This window comes from Aphelocoma coerulescens, chromosome 2 (genome assembly GCF_041296385.1).
Source record: "Aphelocoma coerulescens isolate FSJ_1873_10779 chromosome 2, UR_Acoe_1.0, whole genome shotgun sequence".
Classification (NCBI taxonomy): domain Eukaryota; kingdom Metazoa; phylum Chordata; class Aves; order Passeriformes; family Corvidae; genus Aphelocoma; species Aphelocoma coerulescens.
Window position 1 is genome coordinate 116,472,531 of NC_091015.1, and position 18,549 is coordinate 116,491,079.

The 18,549-nt window shown below is 40.5% G+C and overlaps 1 long non-coding RNA gene across 1 annotated transcript; it reads left to right on the top strand.

Annotated features, from left to right (window-relative positions):
• The first annotated feature begins 168 nt into the window (after positions 1-168).
• On the top strand, positions 169-18,168 carry LOC138105003 (uncharacterized). The gene is made up of 3 exons (XR_011148350.1): positions 169-292; positions 3,864-7,018; positions 17,826-18,168. It is a non-coding gene; the product is annotated as an uncharacterized lncRNA (long non-coding RNA).
• The last annotated feature ends 381 nt before the right edge of the window (positions 18,169-18,549 follow it).

Here is an 18,549-nt window from a genome sequence, read left to right on the forward strand (position 1 = left end):
CTACCTATAGACAGAAAACAGACAGTGCTGGGATGGGTTTTTATACTAAATCCAATTCACATGACTGAGGCTTTCTCATAAGTGTGACCCCAGCTGCACCTGTGGTGAATAAAGTAATTTAAACTGAAGCTGAACTACTACATATTACTACTTATAGGATAGAATTGGGAAGGCAGCAAACATTGGAAGGGCAAACATTGATACAGCAGAAATACCAAATATTTCCTCAATAGATTTACTGATTTGGCCTGTTTTCTCACACAGAACACCTGAGGATCTTGGACACTCTCAGGTAATTGTTAATGAATAAATGACTAGGGCTGGTTGTGACCTACTTGTATAAAAGTTTTCTTTCTGTTTTGTTGTTGCTCTGCATGTGCTTTGAAATTGGCTGAGAAGATGCTCTTGGTGGCATTTAGAGATGAAGTTAAGTTAAGGTGTGTGTGTTAAAGCTTTGCAGGCAATGTGGGTTCTTTAGCATGTTGCTTTTAAAGGAAAGGATCCAACTGATTTGAGCTGAGGCATTTCCAGCATTTTCAAATTAATAAATTGACTAGTATTAAATATGTGCCCCTAAGCAAGCAATATGATTGGATGAACACTGAGTGTTTAGATAACAATTCTTAGAAGAATGGTCTGACCTTTGAGAAGCCAAGAAAGCTAAAGTAGGCATTGCACAACTTGCTGGTACTACCAAATGTAATTTTCTTGACTCATGCTTCAAAGAGAGAATGCCCATTACAATGCAGACACTACTGAGTCCTGTACTAAAATCTCTATTGATAACTCTCTCCCTAGTATGTTAGTGCATCTGGATTTTTTTTTAATCATAAAAAATTAGGCTGCATGTCATTGGGTCACAATAACCAATGTCTTTACACGGTGCTGACAAGTATTTTATAAAAAACATTTTATTTGACCTTGGCTATGGGTCAGCTGAAAGATGAATTGACCAGTAAAACAGGAAGATACTGAAATCTTCTTACACATATATCCAGAAAACAAGGCTATTTTCTTTTCCTAAGGAAGTCCAGCTACTGACAGAATTTATCTGTATTTGTGGGCCCAGCTGATTTATGTGGTCACAGCTGGGTTGTTTTCTTTTTGTCCTGATCCCTTCACTGGCTTTCCCTCCTGTTGTGGAGGAGTCTGCACCACCATCCCTCAGCACCCTACTCCTTGCCAGAGACAAGGGATAAGAACTGGATGACCCATGTAATGTTCAGCACAGCATGTGAGGATCTACTACTACAAGACTAATGTTCACCCTCCATGGTGACATTAATCTTGTGTTAGTAGCTCCTCATGGAAGGAAACCTCATTGCTGGACCTGAGATGAAGCTCCTGCTGTTTGGAGTGTGGCTGGCATGACCTTATCCCTACCACTGCCCTAAACCAGGGCATCCTCCCCTGCTTCCCTGTTGGGGCAGAGTGGGGGACCCTGACCACCCTGGGCTGTAGCTGTAATGGCTTATTGTGCAAGTGAGAAGCATCACTTCCAGTGAGTGCTATCAAGGGTTACTCAGGTAGGTATTTTCTTTAGTATTATTGCTTTGTGAAGTTTGACTATTATTATTTTTTTGTTGACTTTGTAGACAAATGAAAATTCAAAGCAAGCAAAGGTTCATGTGTGTCCCTAGTTCAGTCACAGCCCTGCTAATTGGTCTCCTGTAGGAGCATACTAATGAAATTTGGTGCCTGCTGCATGGGCAGAAGGCACTCACAGTTTCAAGAGGCAAGAAAGGACAGCCTGGTGGGCAGTGAGAGGCAGTGATGTCCTGTGACAAGTTTCTGTATCAGAAATAGCCTACAATTTTCAAACACTCCCAAGAAAGAAGGAACATATTCCAAAGGCTTGTATGAATTGTTCTTTTTATTTTTTTCTTCTTCTTTTGTCCTATGACAAACATATTCTTGATTTTGAACTTGATCTGTAATAAAATATTTTTATGGTTATCTAAATGGGTTGCTCCAGATTTTAATCACTCACTGAAGACTCATCCTTTCCCTGTTGTGAATGCTGTCACTTCAACAGCTGACTCAATTACATTTTCAGAAAGGTAGTTTTGAAAAAAAGGAACAGTGTTGGAATAAAGTGCTTCTATCTCTCTGTGCTTTAGTTTAAATTAACTATGTAGGGTGTCCTCCAGAAAACTATTATGATTATCTGTTTTGTTGTGCTATCTTGAAAATATCAGAACAATCCTTGCCTAGAGAGACTGTTTTGATAGGAATCCCTTGCTTTTGTGTGGAGATTGCATGACCTTTAAAGATTTGATACCCTTCTCTACCATTTACAGATGCTGTGGTGTACATTTAATCTCAGGGATGTTAACCGTACTAAACTTTGAAGTGTAAAAATCTTCTGTTTACAGACTGGTCCCTCCTCAAAGGAAATCTTCAAGTTTTTGCTCATCTGGTGCCTGAGCCGGCATTTTTCTGTCCAAATCGGCCTCTGATGGGTTCTGGCTAGGATGATGTCAGCACATTTACTTAGGTGACCCCCAACCACTCATCTCAGTCCCCACACTGGGCCTGCAGAAACAACTGATGGCAGATGTGCAGTTAGCTGTGACTCACCAGTACTGCTCTGCTCCGGGGACAGGCTTGATCACTTCTCCACCAGCAGACACAGGGCAGGATGTGCTTCGTGGCCTAAGCTTAGGGATTTCTGTGTGTAGAACATGAGTGTTTGGGCACAAACCTGGACTTAGAGCTGCACCAGGGGCACAGCATGAGCCAGCCAATGCAATGTGCCCTATGGAGACACGTTGCAGGGATGGTGATGTTGATACTGAATCTCCTACGTATTTTTCCACCAAGCGCTTGTGCAGGATGTGTAAAAGAGTAATCGAATTAAGTGTCTCCTACCCATAGCTGGTCTTGATTTAAGCATCTGTGCAAGGAATGACAGAAAAGTTTTAACATTTTCTAGCTTCTGGAAGTGGTAAGGGCATACACAAAAAAATACCCTGGGGATGTATACAAAGCTAATGGAATTGCCAAGAAGCAGTTAAGAAAAAATTTTCTAGCCCTCATTCCTTCACTCAAAAGCATATTCATCTCTTAATTAGTCTTGTGAGATTATTCTTTAACAAGCAGCTGGTCTAAAACTTCCAGCCAGTAATACCTGGTATCTTTTCCTTTCTACTGTGAGTCCGTGCTCACAGTACTCTTAATAACATATTCTCTTGGAGCATATTTCTTTGTTTTGGCTAACTAGAGGTAAACCTTCATTTATTTGTGTATGTATATATATATATCTAATAGAAAAGATCCTTGAAGTCTGCCATCCAGGTACAAAGAGCCAAAAATCACATAGGAAATCTAATAGTTAATTTTTTCTTTAATGGTCTGTCCCTAGGAAGATCATTCTCTGATTTTCTCCAGTTCCTAAAGAATAATTTGGCTGCCTGTGCAAGCTCAATTTGAGTGTGATTCCACAGCTGCAGGAACCCATTGATATGTGGTAGTGAGCAAATCACTGCATTTTTTTCAGGGCTCAGCTGTTTAAAATATACTGAATGCAAAATCACTGGTAAGTTACAATGTGTTTTAATTACTCTAATTAAAGCTTCTGTAGTATGGCACAGTTCATGATATTTCATTGCAAATTATAGCTCGTGTACCTACCATGGCAAGCAGGCATTTTCCCTTATCTCTTTATTCAAAAACTAGGAAGAATGGGAAGAAACAAACTTTTCAAGCTAAATTGCAGACTAACTAGCTGAAGTCTTTTGACACATTTTTTAGCACCTCTACAATGAGACAAACATTTAAATTATGGGTCTGAAGAGCCTCATCTGATGGTAGGAGAATAAGAAACCCTTCCTTAGGCTTTGGTCTGTTTCTATTTTTACCAGGTTGACTATACCATACAAAAGGGTGCACTTAATATTGCTCGTCACACTGTGTACCATAACGTGCAGATTGCAAGTCTTTCTTCAGCAGACAGGAGCAAATCAAACTCATTGATGGCAAGTAGATGTTAAACTAGTTTGGGAAGCATTTATTTGGGGATTTTCCATTAAGATGAAGACCAGCAGGGAGAATCTTAGAAAATGTTCATCTGGCTTCATTGGATGTATGTTGGATTTCCTGGAGTGTCCCTTCCATGTTTCCTGCTAAAGCTTGAATTGCTTTTCCTGTCTCAACATGGCCAAAGACAGGCCTGTGTAACTTAATGTTTGTTTCAAAGAAGCTCCAAGCAAGTGTCAACGGTGGTTTCCATCCAGCCTGGTTACAGTCACCCAAGCTGGGTGTGGACTTCCCCATTGCTGCTGGATTTGATCAAGTACAGCATCTGAGCAAAGCTGAGTGCCTGAAAAACGTCTCATAGCCACAAGGGATACTGCTCTGAAAGGCAGAGGAACTTAAAAGAGCTGGTTGACTTTCCTAAGCAACCTTCTTAAAGGGTAAGGACGCTCTGTTTCAGTGCTCAACAAAATGAACATGTGTCAGGATGCCAGCTCGGCTGAGTGCGTAACTCCCAGTGAGCTCAAGCACAAGAGTTGGAGGCAGGGACAGACTATCCACAGGCAATGTACAGTTATCACCCAGAATTATTTCAGGGAGAAAGCTTGGAAAGCCAAACACAGCTGGATTTGCATAGATGTGAAGGCTAAGAAGACAACCTTCTGTAAGTACTTTGGCAGCAAAAGGAATACCAAGGAATATGCTACTTACTGCTGTCTAGGAGCAGACAAACTAGTGGCAAAGGACATTGACAAGGGTTTGAATATCAAGGTCCTCTTCTCATCACTCTTTATTAGCAAGATTTCATCTCAGACCTCACAGTTTCTGTTCTTAGTAGCAGCATTTTGAAAAGTGAGGGAGAGGAAATGAACATACATATCCCCACTGTGATAGAGGAGATTTGAATTCAAGGATGGAGCTGAAGGAGCTGGTCCATGTAATGTAAAATTGCTTTTGGTGTTCAGGAAAGGTTTCTCATTACTGGGAAAAGAAGAATCTTATTCCCATTTTCAAAAAAAAAAAAAAGAAGAAGAAGAAGAAACAACTATAGCCTGGTCAGCCTCACGTCAGTAAGTAGGAACCTTATGAAGCAAGTCCTCACAGAAGCCCTTCCCAAGTACATGAAGGACAGAAAGTCTTTGGAAACAACTAACACAGATTTATCATGAGCAAATGGAACCTGATTGATCTGATTGCATTCTGCAGCAAAATTTTGGGGCTCTGTCAATGAAGGGAGAACAGAGGATGTTGCATGTTTTTACTCTGACAGGTTCTTCCATAGTAAACTTGGAGGCAAACTGGGCAAACTGTGAGGATTTCACTACAAAGTAGACAAAAAATTGGCTCGGCTTTCTTGACTAACACAGTAGTAGTCAATCATTGAAAGGCCTGGCAGCCATGTACAAGTAGTATTTCTCAGGTATCACACTGTATCTTTATTGGTTATCTTGGATAAGAGGATGGGGTGTGCTTTTAGCAAATTGGTGGGCAGTAGAAAATTTGGGGTGGAATAGCTGAAGGACTGAAAGGCAGGACTCTTAAGCTGAGGACCCTCTGCAAGCTACAGCAGTGGACTGACAGCAACCTCATTATGCTCAATAAAACAAGCATGGAGTCCTGTATCTGGGATGAGATAATCCATCACATGCTTTGGGGCTGACTGGCTGTGGAGCAGCTCTGCTGGATGGGACCTGGAAATCCTGACAGACAAGCTTAATGTGAGTCAGCCACATGTGTTTATGGCAATGGGAACCATCTGCACGCATGCATTGGGGGAGCATGTGCTTCTTCCTTTCCTCTCGGCACTTGTGAGACCACATCTGGAGAGCTGTGACCAGTTTTGGTCTCCCCAGTACAAAGAAATACATGGACATGCTGGAGAATGTCACAAAGATGTCTGGAGGACAAGACATAAGAGACAAGAAGGAAGTGGATTTTTCAATCTTAAAAAGCAAAGGGTAAAGAGATTAAATTGTTGTCTACAACCACCCATGAGGGTGATTACTGTGGAGATGGGGATAGATTTAGTAGTACATAGTGATAGAGCAACAGAACATGCTGCAGCCTTTGTAAACCCCAGTGGTTAAACTCTGGAACAAGCTGCCCAGGGGGTCTGAGCAGACTCCTTCCTTGGAAAATGCTGAACATCAGGGCTTATAATTTCCTGTCATAGTTCAGTAAAGCATGCAGAATATTTGCTGATGAACATCTATACAGCAAAACCTTTACATGTTATGATAGTCTTTCCTCTCTTGTCTTTCTCAGCTACGTCTAATCCCTGCATCCTTTTGACATCAGGTGTTTTAAACTAATTCTGGCTGGGTATCTTTTCTCTCCTTTGTCAGAGACTGAAATATTATAATTTATGACTCAAACATTTTCATGAAGGACTTTTAAAACTGTATTACAGAAGCTGCAGAGAAGACTACCACAACCTGGATGGGGCCCTGACTGAGGCCTTACAGGGCTCGATGATGAAGATAAGATAAAGTAACAACTCAGGGCTGGGGACATCCACAAAGCACTGGCTTAACATCTCCAAGGTGGAGACCACAGCCCCAGGGCTATCAGCTGCCGGGCTCACACAGACCCTCACACCAAAAGGTGGAGGGAGGAGAGGCTCTGGGTATCTGGGAAAAGCCTGAGGTCAGCGGTGCAGTGACTGCCCATCCTCCACTGTGCAGAGGAGCCCAACTGAGGGGTCCTCACCGGGGAAGGGGGGGAAGCTTATCCACAGCAGGAGGGGTGACATGGCCCATCACAGGGGCCCCCCTCAAAGGGGTGCCCAGACCCTGCACTAGAGCACCAGAGATGATGCAGCAGACCCTCAGGGTTGCAAGGGACAGTGTGTCAAGCTGGCCCCTGCAAGGGGCGACACGTGGGTGTCCCCAGCCGGCCCACAGCGTACATTAATCCTCGGGACTCTGTACTCTTAGGCGTGGCTCAGCGTGCGGCGGCGTGGCCACAGAGCTGACGGGGGACCCTCCGCACCAGCAGACCGGATGGAGGGGAGCAACGAGACGTCATTGGGACCCTCGGATGGGTGATTTGCTTCCACCTAACCCCTGTCACCTCTCCCTGTTCCCCCACCCCTCACGCACACTTTTCTCCATTTCTTTCTCTCTTTCTTTCCTCTTCCTTTCTCTTTGCCTCTCTACTAATAAATAAAATACATCCATTTTTTGGCATCAACACCTAACCTCATTTGGTTTTAATCTCGTTTCTGGGAATATTTTGAACCTTCTAAGTTCTTTCCGGTTTCTGCACAGAGACCTAGCTTTCCTTGCTTTTCCAAGTTTAAACCGGATCATAACATCCTTGCATTTCTGTCTGCACTTTGTGGTGTCCAAAACTGGACACTGGGCCCTGACGACTGATCCTAGGCACTACATGCTTATGTTGCAAGATACAAAAAGTTAGTTTGTTTTTTGTTAAAGTAACATCACAACATCAGCATGTATGCTTTTAATGATCAGCTGTATGAGCTAGGTCAGCTTCTGTAGTAGTGGTATTTGGCTGCATGGCTCCTACTCTGTGGGCTTTTACATTTCCTCTCTTGTTCCCATGCAGTTTCATGCATTGAAATTAATTTTATGAATTTCGGGCAGTTACCTCTTGTTTTCAGAGGTGCACATTTTGAGGTGCCTTTTTCAAGGTGCCCCAAATTGTCATTTGTTCCTACTCTGAGATGGAATTTATTAACAGAAATATTGGATTGTGGCACTTTATTACCCACTACTCCAAATTTTTAGCTAACATCATGTTTAGTTGCAATAACAGACCTCTTCAACACTGAGGGCAAATAACCAAGACCAAAAAGGCCCCATCATTTCTTGACACTTTTAACTTGTTCTTCCTGAGTCTTAAGGTTTCTGGTTTGTTCCACAAATTTCTTTTTCAGAGATGCATTCTGAACTTTTCCTGTTCCCAGACCTTCTTTGTCCTCAATGAATATTCAAAGAGAATTGTTCCAAGATTACTTTGGCTTATTTCCCTACAGTCCTTCCTGGAATTTCAGTCATCCTGACAATTAAAATACTTTTAACTCTTTATGAGTATTAAATATGTTCTTCCAGATTATGGCTTGTGTCTTAGTCCTCTGATTAAAATTGCATTAAAAGTCTGGCCACAAATAACCCTAATTGCAGGTGAGATACAGATCCAAAATACACACTCACTTTCACTAACCCTTAAAAAAAATCCCAACATAAAAGCCACTGGTTTTGCAGATAACTGGTGTTTATGTAAACACTTAAAACTGACATGGTTCTCCTGGATCTTTCTTGCCTTTTTTCTCTCTGCAATCTCTATTAGGCATGTAACTGTGTTTCTTTTTGGCCTTTGCTTTTTCTGTTTTGCCTCAGAAATACCCTTCATTTCACATTGGTCAATGCTTAATCTCCACATTGATATTCAATTCAAACTGGACACTTCCTCACTGTTCCAGTACAGTCATTTATTAAAGCCTTTCCCAGAAAGTAATCTGACATAATGGATGTTTCACAAGCTTCATGTGGGCTGACATTACTGAAGCTGTGCTATATGTTGTTAAGGTAGAAATTATGTACTTGTTTTCAAAACAAAAGCTTGCTCTTACTAGTGATCTTAATTTTTCAGGGCAGAGATTTGGTCTAAACATTCATAACTGAGCCAGTTATGCACGAACAGTGACAAAAAAATATCCATGTGCATTTTAAATACTGAAATGATATATTTTTTAATTAAACATTCTGATTTGTAGAATTAAACATTCTGATTTCTGCTAGTAAATATGCAAACGCTATAAACAGGTATTGTTTAGGAATGTATTACTGAAATGCCAATGTTCAGGGGCTAGTATTTACATTGCAGTTCTTTCTATGCCCTGAATAGGTGCAGCGTAACAGCGAAGGACTAAAAGCTGGTAGAAGGGAAGTAGTTTGTCCTTCATGGCTAGCTTAACTGGAAGCAGAAGGAAATGGAGAAATAATTTTCATAGTTCTTATTGATCCCTTTATACTGTTACAAGATAGAAAGTCAAGCTATTTATTGACTGAACTTTGGATAGCCATCTCTGATTAGCTCAGCTTTCATGAGCAAATCTTACAGTTCAGGGAAAATGCTGCATGCTGTCAGAAAGTGTAGGAAGATGTGAGGTTACAAAACAGATGTCATTTTTCTTCTTTACCAAATAAATTCAAAAATATTCAAGATTAACCTTATCACAGTTGATGACAAAGCAGAAGGTGGTGACATGCTTCTGAACTTACATTTTTCTCATTTGTATTGACAAATGAGTTAAGATATTTGTCAAAGATTGACAAAATATGAACTCACCAAAAGGGAAATACTCAATCTGTATGAACTTTTCTGGATGAAGTCCTGCTTGGTTACTGAAGTTCTCAGACCAAATGTAATGATGTTTCTACATTCATGTTGGGTTTGGCAAACATACTTGCAGAGTAATATCACTTAAGTTCCAGCCTGCTATCCTCTGGTCACAGAGGTATCTCCCAGGAAGACTTTGAATTTACAAGCCTGGCAAGTTTTGATTCTTCACTGGCAAACCAAAAAGGGCTGAGGGACCTGCTCTGGGGCAATGTCCTGTGCCATCTTAGGCACAGTCTTTAGGTTCAGACAGAGAGAACAATGCAGCCCTTGTTGTCTCACATTCCGTAACTTCTCAGCAGTCTACAACAAACTCAGGAATAAAAAACTGCAAATACAGCCATGCGACTAAGAAAATCTAGGGTTATGTGTGTTTCCAGACCTCTTCCATGGAAGGAAACTTCTTACTGTCTGAAGACCCTTGGTTAGAAACTATTCTGTGCTCCACACTCAGTGAAAACAGATCTCTAAAAACTGCTTTGCTGATGTGTTCAGAGAAGGTGGAAATTTTCTTCAGACTCTAGATCTAAAGGCAGGTGTAACATGAACTTATGAGCAAGACGCATTAGCTAGGTGCCTGGAAACTTGAATTTTACTAGAAATAAAGACATACTCTCGTTCTCAAGCTTCTTTCTAGAATAAGAAGGCTTCAGAATATTAGAGCTCAATTCAACAGGAATGAGAATAGAGGAAAATTGAACTTACCAATAAGTGGAGTAAAGCAAGTGGAAAAAAAATTGGAATTAAGACTAAACAGATACATTAAAGCATTCTCAACAGACAGGGATCAAGTCTTCTTTTAAAATCCCGTAATCAGAACTCATAATCTCACCCAACTTTAGCTGCACAGAATAGATCCTGGAGCTAAAAGTTAAAGGCAGGTAATCTGTACTAAGTCTATTCATGCTGCTTTTCCACAGATTATCTGAAATATCAAGCTGTCACTGCATTCTTTGGTTGACAAAAGAACACCACCGTGTCTAAAATCTAAACTTAATGACCATTCATATTGATCCAATTGGATAAAAAATTAATGCCTAGGGATTTTATTCCTCCAGAGGATGCAGAGTATCCCGTTCCTTCCCCTGGGATGATCAGCCATAGAGGGATCCAACATGGCAGAATCACAACTTTTTTCCCCCTCTCCCTCTGGAGCCAAAATGAGAGTGTGCTATTTCTAATGCAAGCCCTCTCTTCAGAAAGAAATTCATTTCCAATTTATATCGCATCAGTTGCAATGCTAGAAAGCACTGGTGGACTTTTGCTGGCATTTTCCTAACCTTCTTAAGTTCATCACGTCTTAAATCCAGTAGATAAATATTCACAGGATATTTTTGGTCTAAAACTAGTCCTTTTGGGTGTTTTTTTATGAGCAAACTTACAAAAGTGCTGCCTGGAATGAAATGCAAAGTAACAGCATCTTGGATTAACAAACATCCATTTCAAAAATAGCTGCTTTTAATTACTGAGCTTTAAATCAAAAAGTCAGTGCAACATCAAGGGGTGCTTTTCTCTATTGAATGTGAACACTATTTAAAAGTGAGATGTCTTCTAACCCTTTAATTTACACCTTCTAGGGATGGCTCTGAGTCACAGTTTTAATTTCTCCCTATTTTTTCCTCCATGGGTTTCAAAACACATTTCAAAGCCTAGAATAAGTGAAAAGACCTGATCCAAAATTCCTTGGCAAATCTCCCTCCTATTGTGAGGAATATTGGCCGCTAAGAGTCTAAGACTGAACTCTGTAAGGACAGAGTTTTTCCAACACTGCTAGGTCACTTCAAATATCTTTTGAAAATCTGGTCTTTGTATAACAGGTGGCTGAATTGTTGCTGTCTATACTGTCCCACAGTATCATTCCTCTATCCCTACTTCAGACATTTCAGAAAATAAGAATGCTTGGTTTCTATGTGTGGCTCTTGTACCCAAAACAGAACCTCCATGTGCCCCAAACTCACATAGAAGAAAAGGATTGCAGTAAATGTTGCCACCATTGAGCTCTGGTATTCCTCCAAAAAATAGAGTGGAAGACTATCATAATTATGTAAAACTTTTTACAAGTCTCATAGTGTTGCTACCACAACACTGCTTCTGAGATGAATGAGACTAGTTTCATTCACAAGAGAGACAAATTTCATTCAGGTATTTGTTACATCTTACAGATGACTTGTAGTTTCTAGTATGTGAGTTTTTATCTTAGCTAATGGAAAAAAACATTTCTTGACTATGATATTATCTGAAGGTAATTTATTCAAGAGGTGCAAAAGGCAAGCAGTGTGGTGGGTGATTACCAATGTTCTGACAGTACACAGTTTGGTATGGGGGAACACTTATTAAACAAACAATGTTAACTTGACCTAAGACTGAAGTTTGATCTCTAACAGGAAGACCTATCTAATGATTAAACCACGGAATTAGGCTGTTAGGACCACAGCTAATAAAAGCCCGGGGTGCTTATAACTGGGATGCTGCAATTCTTCATTCTAGACACATGCTGACCGCAATGAAATCCAAGGACCGAGGAAGATGATTTAAAGCCACTCACTGGGAAAAGAGCTGCTTCCAGCCAGCCCAAGCAAAGGATTAATGCAGGAGCAAAGGCTGGACTCTGACCTCCTTTGAGGCTAGGTGCCTGAGGGAAGAATACGAGGTGATTCACAGCGGGGCAAGATTCATTGAACCAGAAGGGAGGTCTTGAGGAAGCTGACTCCACTTTTCTTCGCTCTGTGGTATGTAGCTGAGAGCAGGCAAGTTCTGCTTTTGGAGGGCTCTTTTGCCCTAGGCAACCACAGAAGAGTTGGAATGACCCCGAGAGCAGAGACCGGAGAGGAGTGGGGATCCCCACCCCAACAGGGCTGTGATTTAGAAAGTGAGGTACTGCCCAAGGAAGGTGGGCTCTGCTGGGAGAAGAAGGAAAAAGGAGGGTCACTGGTTACCCCTAGGCACAGCAGGTTGATTTGGCTGCATGGATGGGAGTATATAATGCTGCCACTCTTTGTCTCCCCTACCTGTAACACAAGTCTTTAAGCCTTAGAGAAGCCATCCTCCTGCAGTGACCTGATAAGATTCCCAAAACCACTTAGCCCAAGAGAAAGGAAGCACTGTTAGACCATAATGTTTAATGTGTTCTGATCATTCTTTAAGTCTTTTTCTGTAGCCAAATATACAGCCTTTAACATGAGCTACAATGGTTACAGTAAAGCCAAGGAGAGAGCTTTGGAGTTTAATAAAACCAGCTTTAAAATATGCAAATTTAGTGAGAGTTTTCCACAGTGGGTTTAGAAATAGCTGTCAGAACATCCTTACAATTTGTGGTATGGTGTGACATAATGCATTTTGTGCCACCACAAAATTTTTTATAGTGAGGCCTAGCTATTTGAAGAAATTTTGGTACTCAGTCCTATGAATGCAGAGGGGGCTTGGGATGAGATTCAGCTGCCTAAGCTCAGATGGGCAGAGTCCTTTCAGGTGCCTGATGGTACCCAAATTATCTGCACCATGGAGGAGGACATGACATGGTCCTGACATGCAGGAATCCCATACTCTGCTGGAAAGGCCACTGAGGAGGACACCGTGTGGGAAATCCAGTGAACTCTGAACACCCATGACAAGGCACTTGAACCACTTTCTCAGTTTTTGGGGCAGTGTTTGCTGCAGGCACAGAGATGCCCATGTGGGCTCTACCTGCTCAGCCCTCACTGGGGACTTCCATATCCCACTGCATTTTGTGGGGGAAGACAGTCACAGTGGGTAGTATCCATGTCCAAATTCAACATTTTTCAAGGGAGGAATATTTTTTAATTCTGCTCTGTGAAACCGAAATGAAAATTGAATCCTAAAATTGTGTTTTATTATGTGTTGATAAAGCACTGCAAAGATTTTCAGTGCTTTATTAAAGGTTTTTAATATGCTTGATTGCATATATCCCAGCCAAAATCTTCTCCATCCTACATAGGTATTTATCTCAGCTGGCAGATTTTGTTTGCTCAGATCCAAATTAGAAAGTATTTAAAGCAGATAGCACATCTCTAAAAATATACTGAATTTACAATGAAGCTTTAACATTCTCTTGCTAAATTTCACACATCTCATTTGATTTCTGAAAAGAAAAGGTAAACACGGAAATTTTCTTCACTAGTTCTCATGCCCTGCTTGCAAGAATAAAAGAGGAATATTTCCTATATTACTACCATGTATTTTAAGTAGAGAACAAATGCCCATTCCCTTCACAGGCAAGGAAGTCAAGTTTCCAACTGCAGTTAATGCCAGGTTTTGTTCTATTTATTGGTAATATAAGCTCCTATGCAAATTGAATGGCTGCTGTTCAGACCCAGTTGAATACAAGGGGAGGATGGAACCAAATTACTTCTGTCTGTCTTAACAGGACTTTTTAATAAAATTTACTTTACACAGCCCTGAACCTTGCCAGGTTAAATTCTCACTTTAGCTGTGTTCACATTCTTGTTAATTTATTTTAACTGCAGCACAGAAGGTTAGGGTAATGGGAAGAGCTGAAAGTGGAATGGTTACAGTGAAACCTGCTGCCTTCATTCAGATAATTTTCCTTCCAAGTGACAGTCCATTAAACCTCTAAATTGTTTTATTTGCTACTAAAAAAAGTCTTTGCCTAGTCTTTGAGTCCCAGGAACTAATTAAAGAAGCCTTAGAAGAAAATCAGCAGATTTTGTAGAACTAGAACTAATATGATATGCAGAGCTTGTACAGTATTATCACTTTTGACTTTGTAAAAAATGAGACAGTGCATCACAAAAGGTACTTTTTACAGAGATTACAAATGCTTATTTCTCCCTTAATTTTAAAAAATAATAGTTTCAAAATTCAGGTTTAACAAATTGTTCCAGTCGCTATTTAAAAAAATCAGTCTCTATATTAATTGTATTTGGTGTCTTAGACCAATTCCATTATTTTTTGCTACCGAGCAACAGAATATAAACACAGTTTCAGTTTTAGTGTCATACAGGTCTACCTTGATTTTTATCAAAGAATTCGATATAAGTAACATTTCAAAATATTCAGTTATACAAAACTTTTAAGAACTTCTGTAAATCAGTTTATATGATACTGATATACCTATATATAGGTATATATATCTATGTATCTATCTATGTATCTATCTATGTATCTATCTATCTATCTATCTATCTATATTTTTTCTACTCCTTTCTTTTCTTCACCTAAGAGTGAAGAGCCTGCTAGCTCTTCACTTCCTCTCCATCTCTTGGTTGGTCCAACTGCTGCAAATACTCAAACTAATTGCAAAGACTACAGGAATCACTGCAACAATATGATACATATCTCCCAAGTAATGTGCTTATAACCAAATGTTAGCAGCACTCACCAGCTAAAGAGTTAAAGTTGTCATTATGCTTTTATGTTTGAGTACATTATGGTCTCATATTTGTGTATATTTTTCTGTGTATTTGTGGTGATGTCCCCCTTGGGAAGAAATAAAACTTCTTCTACTTCTATGAACATTAATGTTTGGTAAGAGAGCCCAAGCTGTCCAAGTGTGTTGGGGTTTTTACATTTCACACACAGGTCTGGCGTTTAAAAACTGCTAAGAACATACTCCTGGGCAAAAATGGACCCCAAGCTATCCACAACAGGTCTAAACCAATGAAGGGAGAAAAGATGACTGTGTGGCCTAATGTCTGTACTTGGGAGTATAAGAGATTTCAAACAAGGAAAACACTGGGTGAAAATGTGCTAAAAAATATATATGCAGCAGATTTAAAATGGAATTCTTAATTCATTACAGGAAGAAACAGTATTTAAAATACCTGTCCCAGGCTGCAGAAGAAACTTTCAGCTATTATGTTAAAAAACCCCAAAAAACTAACTTCCTTTTTATGACAGTGGGAAAGTTTTAGCTTTGTTTACAGTTCCAGAAATAGCTCAAATTTATGGGATAGTTTCAGTTATAGCAATTCTTTTTAAAAGAGTCTGGCCTTAAAAATGTAAAGCAGTCAGTAAAGCAGTCGTTAGAAAATACTGTTTTCTTCATATTTGACACAGGATTCAGTTTGATGCAGGCACTACACATAGAACTCCATTTCTTTCCTAGAACGTGTGATGTTTTCTACTATCCATCAAGACACATCTTGTGGATGGTGTGTACTGCCTTGGCTAGACATTGGCAAGGAATTTTTCTGGTAAAATACAAATATAACATTGTTGAATATATATTTCGTTTAATCTTCTGTCATGACACTTGAAGCTATGGATATTAATGAAACAAGACAAATCAACAAAGTATATAGATGTAAAAGAATTGGCTCTTGGGTTCTTTCTTTCTTTCTTTTCTTTCTTTCTTTTCTTTCTTTCTTTCTTTCTTTCTTTCTTTCTTTCTTTCTTTCTTTCTTTCTTTCTTTCTTTCTTTCTTTCTTTCTTTCTTTCTTTCTTTCTTTCTTTCTTTCTTTCTTTCTTTCTTTCTTTCTTTCTTTCTTTCTTTCTTTCTCTGTACAACATGCATCAATTAAAGTTAAGATGACTGAAAGACAAAAGTTTCCCTGTTTTTACACCCAAACTGAATGCTCATCTGGGTTATGATTCCTACAACTGGTACTTCAGTAGTCACTGGCTGAAATTTGATACAAAACTTTAGCAATATGTGAAAATTTGCACAGGACCAAAAACCAAGACTATTCTAAAAATTTTGGGTATGACCTCTAGAGGTCTTGTGGTCTGACCTCCCTGCTCAAGCAGGATGCTCAGAGCCAGTTGTCCAGCACTATGTCCCAATGGCTTTTGAAACTCCACAAGCGGCTGGAAAACCCACAACCTGGGTCAGTGCTCAGTCACCCTAACAGTAGAAAAGTGTTTCCTGCTGTTCAGAGGGAACCTCCTGTGTTTCAGGTTGTGCCTGTTGCCTCTGGTCCTGTCACTGGGGATCACTGGAAAGAGCCTGGCTCCATCTTCCTGGCACCATCCACTCAGGTGTTTATAGACACTGATCAGATTCCTCTGTTGAGTCTTCTCCAGGCTGAGGAGCTCCAGCTCTCTCAGCCTTCCTTCAAAGGAGAGATGCTCCAGTCCCTTCATCTCTGTGGCACTTTGCTGGACCCTCCAGTGTGTTTATTTCTCTCTTATGCTGCAGAGCCCAGAAATGGATCCAGCGCTCCTGCTCTGGCCTCACCAGTGCTGATCGCTTTGGCACAGACTCTTTAGCAGAAACATTTGATAGGTAGCTACTCTGGGGCAGTCTTTCTTCTTATTATAAAGATCACTTGCTGCTGTCAGTTTGAGGACTAGTAATGCCCAAATGCTCAGCCCAAAGGGTGGGGGGAAAAACAAAGGGGCTGCAGGTTTCAGCATTGATAGGACTGTTTTGTCAAGAACAAAATCTTTGTTTCCTTAATTGTACTTGGAATTTGTTTTTTAGTATAGACTGAAGTTATTATTTTGGTCAATCTGACCAGTCTGGTCTTCAAGTGATTAGATTCCCTATAGGCTTACCATACAGCTGTCTGAACTGCTGGGTGGTTTTTTTTCCTTTTAAGTATGAAGCAACCGCTAGCTAATGCTGTGTGCCATTTTCCTAATCTGTATAACCTGTATAATCTGTATGAGATCCTTAATATTTTGCTATGAGAACCAATTTCATGAACCATGAAACCCAAGAGTCTGCAGACAGTCAAATCCACTTCCTCAGAGCAAAGCTGTGTTACTCAAGCACATGTTCAAATTCGTTAGTGAATTTGGAAGGAGCATTCGCGGCACGTTGTCCCCGAGTTAACCCCTCCCCAGAAAAATACAGGGTGGAATTCTCAGCTGATGCAAGTTTCTATCAGCAGGATCACCACATCCCACACTTCTGAAACTTTTTTTTTTTCAGAGTTTGGAGCATTTAACAGGAGCATCCTCATCAAGAGTGGTGCCCCACTACTCTTCCATGGTCTCCTGTGAAAGAAGGACCTCCCCAGCTACTCTGGTTTTGCACAAAAGCGGCCACTGTGAGGTTGTATTGGATGGACATCCTGTTTCCCTGAGAGCACACAGCCTTGGGGGAACCTTCTCATGGGATGCATAGCTGCTGAAAGCAGAGGCTGCCATGCACCTGGTCCCCAGCCCTGCTCCACCAGCCAGCTTGTTCAGCTGGGCATGCTGCTCACAATGATGATGTTTCATCAGCTTCTGCAGTTAGGCCCACAGACATGTTCAGGAGTGTTGGGGCCTTTTATTTCCCCCTAGGCACAGTATGGAAAATCGGTTCTGTAAATTATATGGCAAAATGAAGTGACCAAATTGCTGCCTACACTTTCCTTTTATGTAGCACCAGACTGGATGCTACAACCCTTGCTAGTGTCCCAGTGAGCTGCCAGCCCTGTTAGGTGCTCCACCTTCTGCTTTCACACACCATGAGAAGTGGGCAATGCATCATATGTGGGTAAAGAGTATTATGCTGAGAATGAAATCATCTGTTCAGAGTTTTATTTTAATAATCTTTTTTTTTTTTCCCCTAGGAAAAGATAATCAGACCATATAACCTTTCTACCCTCAATGCAAGTAGCATGGAGCCTTTCCTGCATGAAAGCTGGTCTCTAGACCTAGAGCCATGGTCTCTAGGCATATCTTGGAATCAAAACCCCCAACAAACTAATATCAGCCTAGCAAACAGAACTGTATTTATCTCAACAATAACCTCTTCTTTGTAATACACTATTTTCCTTTCCCCCTTGCAACTTCAAGAGCTTTGGAAAATATGTTTTTGAAATACCTCTGTGTGTGAAGCTTATTAAATTAGTCTTTTCCCTTCAGCATAAAAAAAAAAAAAAGTAGATTAAAACTCAAGTCATTTCATGGTCTGGAAAGAGTGTCAATAAAAGTGAAAAAATGTTTGTACAGTTTAGTAAGGTGGGTTAACATTTCGAAGAACATAGTAAATGCTTTGTGGAAAAAGAAATAACATTCACATGTCCTCTTGGCTGTGCAGAGGTACTTTTTGAATGTATCACGAAAGAGCTGCAAATACATATATTGAATGGCAAGTATGCTGATAGCTGCCCTGTGGTAGGTTTAAGCGAGGCGACAGCGAGAGTACACTTCAGAATGGTTGCTGTGTCAGTTTTGGCATCTGTTTTGGAAGAATTTTGTCTGTCTCTAAAGCAGTGTGATCCTCAGTGTACAGTCACTTTGGAAGTGTTAGCTAGTCCACGTTGTGCTGAGCACATTGATGCTTTGAAGTGT